The sequence below is a fragment of the Hydra viridissima genome, unplaced genomic scaffold (assembly GCF_058129835.1).
Source record: "Hydra viridissima isolate aposymbiotic clone 2 unplaced genomic scaffold, HvirCarnegie_v1 scaffold_12, whole genome shotgun sequence".
Lineage (NCBI taxonomy): Eukaryota > Metazoa > Cnidaria > Hydrozoa > Anthoathecata > Hydridae > Hydra > Hydra viridissima.
The window spans coordinates 2,440,203-2,447,701 of NW_028324311.1; the positions used below are offsets into that span (position 1 = coordinate 2,440,203).

General features: G+C 27.6%; 1 pseudogene across 1 annotated transcript; it reads right to left on the minus strand.

Annotated features, from left to right (window-relative positions):
• Nucleotides 1-2,713: 2,713 nt before the first annotated feature.
• Nucleotides 2,714-5,494, minus strand: LOC149880729 (uncharacterized; annotated as a pseudogene). Its single transcript, XR_016445364.1, has 8 exons — nucleotides 5,407-5,494; nucleotides 5,183-5,311; nucleotides 4,924-5,087; nucleotides 4,607-4,717; nucleotides 4,379-4,531; nucleotides 4,054-4,275; nucleotides 3,228-3,661; nucleotides 2,714-3,145 (listed from the first exon to the last, which is right to left on the minus strand). The product of XR_016445364.1 is annotated as an uncharacterized LOC149880729 (transcript).
• Between the last annotated feature and the right edge of the window lie 2,005 nt (nucleotides 5,495-7,499).

Consider the following 7,499-nt stretch of genomic DNA (forward strand, 5'->3'; position numbering starts at 1 on the left):
CTTATAAAAACTTATCAAAGTGATGTACTGACAATCTAAATAATAAATTCTAAACTTTCTGAATCTGCTCGTTTATATAAAAAAGCAAAACAATGTTGGTTGGCAGACGATCCCATGGCTCAGAATCAGGTCAAGTTTTTCGTTTGCCGTAAAATGCGTATCAACACAAAATTTAATGCAATTGAATAAAAATGGCCGTCCGTTTATGCCTATTACATATTACACTTACAATAACCAAAGTTGTAAGCAAGATCAAGTAATAATTTGTTTATTTACCTTAATCAATCTTACAATAATAAATAAAAACTGTATAGATTTAAATAAATATATTTATAAATATTTAAATTATTTTTCATAGTTAGCAAAGTGTTTTAGATAGGTTAGTTTACAGTGTCTTATTTTGATAGCATTCCGCTAGTTTTGACTTTTTTAAAAGTAATTTGACTAATTTTTGGAACGAAGCCGTTCAAGCACCCATAAAAGTTCATAATTAAGTTTTTATTGAATTTTTTATTAAACTTGATTAAAATAAAAAGATATTATTTTGCTGACTAGTATCACCAAAATGTTATGTTTTGCAAAATTTTATACAAATATTTAGATTATTTTTATAATTATATAACTATATTATTTGTGTAAACATTTCAAAGTAGTGTAAAATAGACTTTTCTTTGTTTATATAAATTAGGAAAACGAGGTAGATACCTATCACCAGTAAATATAAACTTAATGTTGGATGAAGTAGTACTAACTGCCTTTTATAAGTCAAAGTTAATTTAAGTAAATATTTTATACCGTCAGTTGTAATATTTGGTGTTTTCAAGCAACTTTGAGACGCATTTTAAACAATATTCTTTCAGTTACAGGTTTTTGGTATATTTTGATCTTTTATGTTACTTTAATATTACAGTGTAAACTGTTTTGTTAGTCAATATACAATAGACAGAAGCATAAATGTAACCTAAAATCTAAGATTTCGAATAGGTCTTAATAATAGCCACTTTGTAACAGATGTGAATATTATTAGGACAATAGTTTAATTTTTCTGTGTATACAGACTATATTACAAACTATGTTATAGTTTATATATAAACTATGTGTATATATACACAATGTATATATGTATAGACTATATGTATGTATATAGACTATATTATAAACTATATTATAGTTTATACACAATAAATTAAACAGTTGTCCCAATATTACCTATAATTTTATTTACTTTACTGCGTATAATTACTAAGTATAATTAGTTTTTACTTTACAGTGTTTATTATAAGAGTTTATTATGTTTGTAATGTTTTAATTACGTAATTTCATATTATATCTATTGGCAAATAAAACTCATTTAGCAACACTGCAGCTAGTTTGAGATAATCAAATACTTTACCTGCCGTAAGAACTTGCAAAACAGCAATTAATGATATCTCTAGATCAGGGATGGGGAGTCCCAAAAGGACTCCGGCTTTATATCTCTACTTTTTCCAAGTCTGTTTTGTCCAGAAGCTCTAAACATGTTTGTTGGCGGCAAGGACTCCCGGAGTCTTGGAGTCCCGGAGTCCTTGCCGCCATTAAAAAATGGCTGTTCCTCATACCCAAAATTTGTAATTCAAAAAATGGCTGTTCCTCATATCCAAAATTTGTAATTTTTTTCCTATTAGTACTCCATAAACTTATTTATATTTTTAGAGCTCCTGGATACAAACAACTAGGAAGAAGTAATTTTTTTTTTGACTTTCAATTCTGGAGTCCTTTTTGGAGTCCAATTCTGGAGTCCCTGCTCTAGATAAAATACTACTATTTCGGATTGATTTACGCACTTTGTGACTTTTTCTTGCAATATGTTGTTAATATTTGGGCATCATAGTGTATAAAAGTCAATTTCCCATAAAACTGTACTTAATGAGTTTTACTTGTCAACCAACGATATAATGTTTGTAAATATTTAAAATAATGGTTTGGATATTTATTATATAATTTATATAGAAAAAAACAAACTATTATTTTTAATATTTACTAGCTACATAATAATTTTAAAAACAAAAATGCAATTAGATACTTACAAACATTACATAATAAATATATACATATTACATGAATATGTAATATAAAATATAACGTAGTATATAAGTATTATGTAATGTTTGTAAATATGTAATTTTATATTATATGTTTTTGTATATTTAATTTAATTCCCACTAAGCATACCAATGAAGTTCTACCTAAATCATATCTAGTTATGTTGTATTCAGCGATTAACATTTTTTTGTTAAATGTTTATTGTATAAAAGCGGACAAAAATATATGTACTTCATGTTTTTAATTGACATGTTCAATATTATACTTAAAAACTAAAGCACATCTTTAGAACAACTCATCAAGACTCGTCAAGAAAGCAGAGGTGTTTTATCCCAGAAAGCAAGAAGCGCGCTGTAATGCAAAAACTGGCCATGCAAGGCCATTTTGAGGTTTACATTTCTAAATTTTAGAAATGCAAAACATTAAAAAAAATTTCACTTCTAAATTGAATTCTTTTTCTTACCCCATTTGTGCTTTTGTTATTTTTTTAAAGTTGAAATTAACTTATTTTTTGTTAACCTAAAAGTCAAAGACAAGAAGGCAAGAAATTTTGCAGTTTATAAATGTTAGGCAGCAAAATCCTTTGAGCAGTTTTAAATATTCAGAAGCATGATAAAATAGGCAAGCATGATAACACAATTAATAACACAACAGATGATTATAATAATTATGGCGTAGTTTTTATTAACCATGTTATGAACCAAGCTTTAAATATGAAATAGAAACTGAGCACACATGCAATATATTAATTTTACATAAAATTGCCTGGCATAAAATCTGGTAATTATGGCGACTAAATTAAAAATAAACTTACTTCTTTGTTGCATAACCAATAATTAGTTATATACTTCTTAAATTTATGAAATTTACCATCCAACCAAAAATTTGAAGTATTTAGCTTCTCAATTGCTGCCTGTATTTCATTTTTATTTTGCGCTCTTGCAATGCGTCGCAGTATTGAAATTATGCTTCCTTTAAAATCTGAACAATTGTTTATTTTTTTTGGAAAGCCATCGATCCCATGCCTGCTCTCTGTGGAAATCACATATGATGACATGACAACCTTAAAAAAAAAGATAAATTGTGTAACTCCAAATTAATTCAAAAGGACAGTAATCAAAGTTACAGACACTAAGCATATTTACCTGGAAAAACAGTTTCTAATGACTCAATCTCTTCATTGCAATAGTCTGTCATACAAAAAGAAGGCTGACAGGATGAATTCCAATCTTTTATGATAGTTAATGCTTCAGTGACAGCATTTTATGTTTCATTTTCTGTGACAAAAGTGGCTACTATTTGGTAATCTATGTTAGTCTTTACAGTTAAAAAAAATAAGGGTAGGGAATATCTTGTAGTTCTGTAAGTAGCGTCAAGAAGTATTATTTCATTTCCATACCGAAAAAGAAGGTCTTGTTGCCACTGTGACTGATATACAAACAGAAATGTAGAATTTTTTTCAAAATTTTGATTTACTGTGACTTCGCATTTTGGTCGAAGTAAGACTTTAATGAACGGATCACTTTTTTTCCATTTATCACACTTTTTCAAGAGACATACTTGATCAATCATGGAATACCTATAAAATTACCATACGCAAAACTAGCACTATATTATAAACATTGAGAAAAAAAAAAGAAATTGAGTTAAAACTTTGAGGTATTAGTATTTATTAGTTACCAAAATATACAGTATCAAGAAGACACTGGTAAAATTTGTGATGAATTATAACAGTGAAGCATAGATTATGACAGTTATATCAGTATGCAAGTGGAATACAAGCATGTAATAAAAGAAAATATACATGAGAAAAGAGAAAAGAAGATTATTGGTTTGGAAGTTTATAAATTTTTGCTCAAATACAAAAACAAGTAAAGAGTAAAGCTATAATGAGTTATACTCATTATACCTTTATATTGAGGTATAATGAGTCATAATGGTTGCTTAGAGACATTTGAAAAAAAATTTTACCTTAATTTTTGTCTCATTTTAACAATATGCGATCTTATAGTACTAGCACATGGATAAAATCTCCTATTATTTGGAGGAGGAAGGTTTTCACTATCAAAAATATCTATGACAGCAAGTCGAAGAAGGCGTTTCATTTCTCTTATGTTAATATATTCCTTCCTTGACATACTCTTCTATTTTTTGAGAAATTTGCGGATCGATTGTTTGAGAAATTAATTCAGCCTAAAAATGTTTAGCAAAAAATAAAAAGGATATACAACATATACAACTATTATTTTGATTTTTTTTTTCTGTTAATATTTTTCAGTTTAGATTCAATATATACCTGCCCAACTGGATGTTTATCATGAGAGGACAAATCATCAATGACAACTACAATGGTTCGACTATATTGTAATTCATTTAAGGTTAAAGTTTTTAATTTTTGTCTTAAAAGTTTTGAGGCATTATTTTTTCGCCATACAGTTTTTTGTGATATCTAAATGTAACAATAAAAGATTTGAAACTTTTTGCTTTACTTTCTTGGGTTAAAATAGTTAATTTATTTATATACCTTAAATTCAGGAAAGTGAATTATTTCTCTCATAGTTATTTTAGCACGGCACTTAAACTTTTTACTATCTTGTAGAATGATATATTTTTTTTGAAAGCAATGATCACCCTTCTAAAATTAGTTTAGTTAACATGTTAACAAATGAAATTATCTAAAAATGTTTAAAAAACCTATAAAATTATCTTTTACATACTTTATGAATAACTAATTTATACAAATAAAAAAATATTATGTTCTTGTAATATTATAAGATTATATTTATAACAAAAAATAAAAATAAATTTATAGAAAGCAGTTAAAAAAAAAGATCAACTTACATCACAAATTTTTTTATTTTTTTTGTAATTATTCTTTTTTGAAATATTTCTGTCAAAACCATGGTGACACTCTAACACTTTAGAAGAAACAACTATATAAGGAGTTCCTGAATAAGAAACAGAAAGATCTTCCCATAATACATTATGACTCTCTGTAATTGTATCTAAAAAATAAAAACATTCAGTAACTGAGTGCAAACTAAATAATTTAAAATCCTGAAAATAACTTGAAAGTAAGAACACCTGAGTTCTATCTTACCTGTTTAACCAAAATTCTTATTAGCATAATACACTAAAAATCGCGTTGTTGTTGCTAGTTCGTATTTTTTAATACATTCCAATGCTTCTTCGTGTGACTTAAAATGATAAATGAGTTTATTTTTTTCTCCTAAAACAAATGATAAATTCCAAAATTTAATGAAATTATTTTTTGTCTATGCTTAATTGTTAACATAAAAACAAACCATTGTCAATGCGATTTACTTAGTAGATCGCATTGATAATGATTTGCAAATTTCCCAGAAATTGATTTTTTGCCAGTAGACAGGCATAAAATTAACTTCTGGGACATTTGGATTGTATTTAACAATTTCTAAAATAATAAAATAGTTTCAAAAATAAAAAATCTAAAAGAAATGCAGTGTAAAATTTGTCTAATTTCTTTTTTAGCTTAAAAGCTTTATTGATTAAACTTGATGCAACATAAAAAATTGAGGTATTACGATCAAAAACTATAATCTAGATCTTTAATAAATTAATCTGTCTAAAATAAATAACCTTTTGAAGTTAAACTTTCCTCGGAGCTTTCGTCAAAGCTTTCTTCAGAACTGTTCAAATTGAAATTATTATCACAATTATTTAAAAATAGATCCATGCTAATATTTACTTTAATCTACCTCGTGATCTTTACTTTAATCTACCTCGTGTCTAGTTTTATTTAATTTTTTCCGTAACAATTCGACGGCAAACGAAAAACTTGACCTGACTCTGAGCCATGGGATCGTCTGCCAACCGGGATCGTCTGCCAACCGAAATAGATAGTCTGGTCACTTAGGCCGTAATATCTGGATTTTTCTCATAACCATACTAAGCACTTGAAATTTGACGGACGGCCAGGAACTGAGTGCACAAAAAATGGAAACGCACAAAGAACTCTGGTGAATTTGATATAGAAGCATTATTTTTTTCTTTGGAGATTGATATTCTTTTTGAAGACGAAAATTTTGTTAAAGATTTAGATGCTTTGGTGTTGGAGTTATCCAGTGAACAAAATGATAGCACATTTTCTTGCACAATTTGTTCTAAGAAGTGCATATCTCAAAGAGGACTTACAAGGCATACAAATTCAAAGCATCAAAGTATTCCATTAGATTTAACAATACAAAGTCCTAAACCACCTATTCTTCTTGATGAATTTAAAAATCTGCTTGATAAAAGCATTACTACCTTAATCAAGGACGAATGCTATCCTGATTTGTATAGAGATGAGTTAAGGATTAATTATGCAATGATTTTAGATACTTCAAAACAAACTCTATCTCTATTGGAGACAGTAATAGCTGGTTTTAAAGATAATGGTGATGCTGAAAGATTTTATCCTAAATTTTACAAAACTGTTAATAAAGGAATTTTTTTTAGCAATCTGACTAAAAAATCAAATAGACTTCTTGGCTACGAACTATGCAATCATGTTTTAGCATTTCTTACAAACTCACTTTACAATACTTCTTTTTTAAATTTAAATGGTTTATCATCTTTTATCTAAGTGGTTATGTATTTAGCACATTTTATTGCAAAATTTGCAGTTCTCGATTGTGGCAGCAAAAGTTAAGCACAGACTGCCTTTCACTTCTTAATGCTGTTAAAACAGAACAACTTTTTGAGAATCCAGAAACATCCACTGAAGCTTATGATAAATTTGTGAATGCTAAAAATTGTGGTGGTTTGTGGAAAGTGTCTCCTCCAGTTTAAGAAATTTTTGCAAAAGTTGAGTTTCTCTTTCGCCATCAAAGTAAAAGTTTTGTAAAAAAAATTGATTCAGAGTTAATTGTAGCTGAAACTTTAAAAAACAGTGGAGTTTTGGCTAACATATCTGAACTTCGTAGTCTTTGCACAAATCGAGTTTCCAAAGTACTGTCTTTAAACTTATTTTATCATCTGATTACACTTTATGTCAGAGTAAGATTTTTTTCATATTCAAAAGAAAAACTAAGAATTCACAAAATCAAAGAGAATCAAACAAAGTCAAAACCCCTTCGCTCAAAAATGAAAAAAACATCAATTGGATTATAATAGTTTAGTAGAATATTACACTTAAAAACGGTTATTTTCATAGCCACAAATCTCATGAAAGCATGGTTGGCATAGTAACTTTAGCAATTATTTGTCATAAAAAAGATAAATTTAAAAAATTTTTGTTATTTGTTCATAGGAATAAAAGCTAGTTAAAAGCCCCTCGCTTATCTAAAAGAAAACATCAAGAATAATTAAGAATAGTTAAAAATGAAGTCCAAAATTAACTATACACACTAGGTTTATATTTATAATAAACAACAAATAACTCATAGATCAAAAAC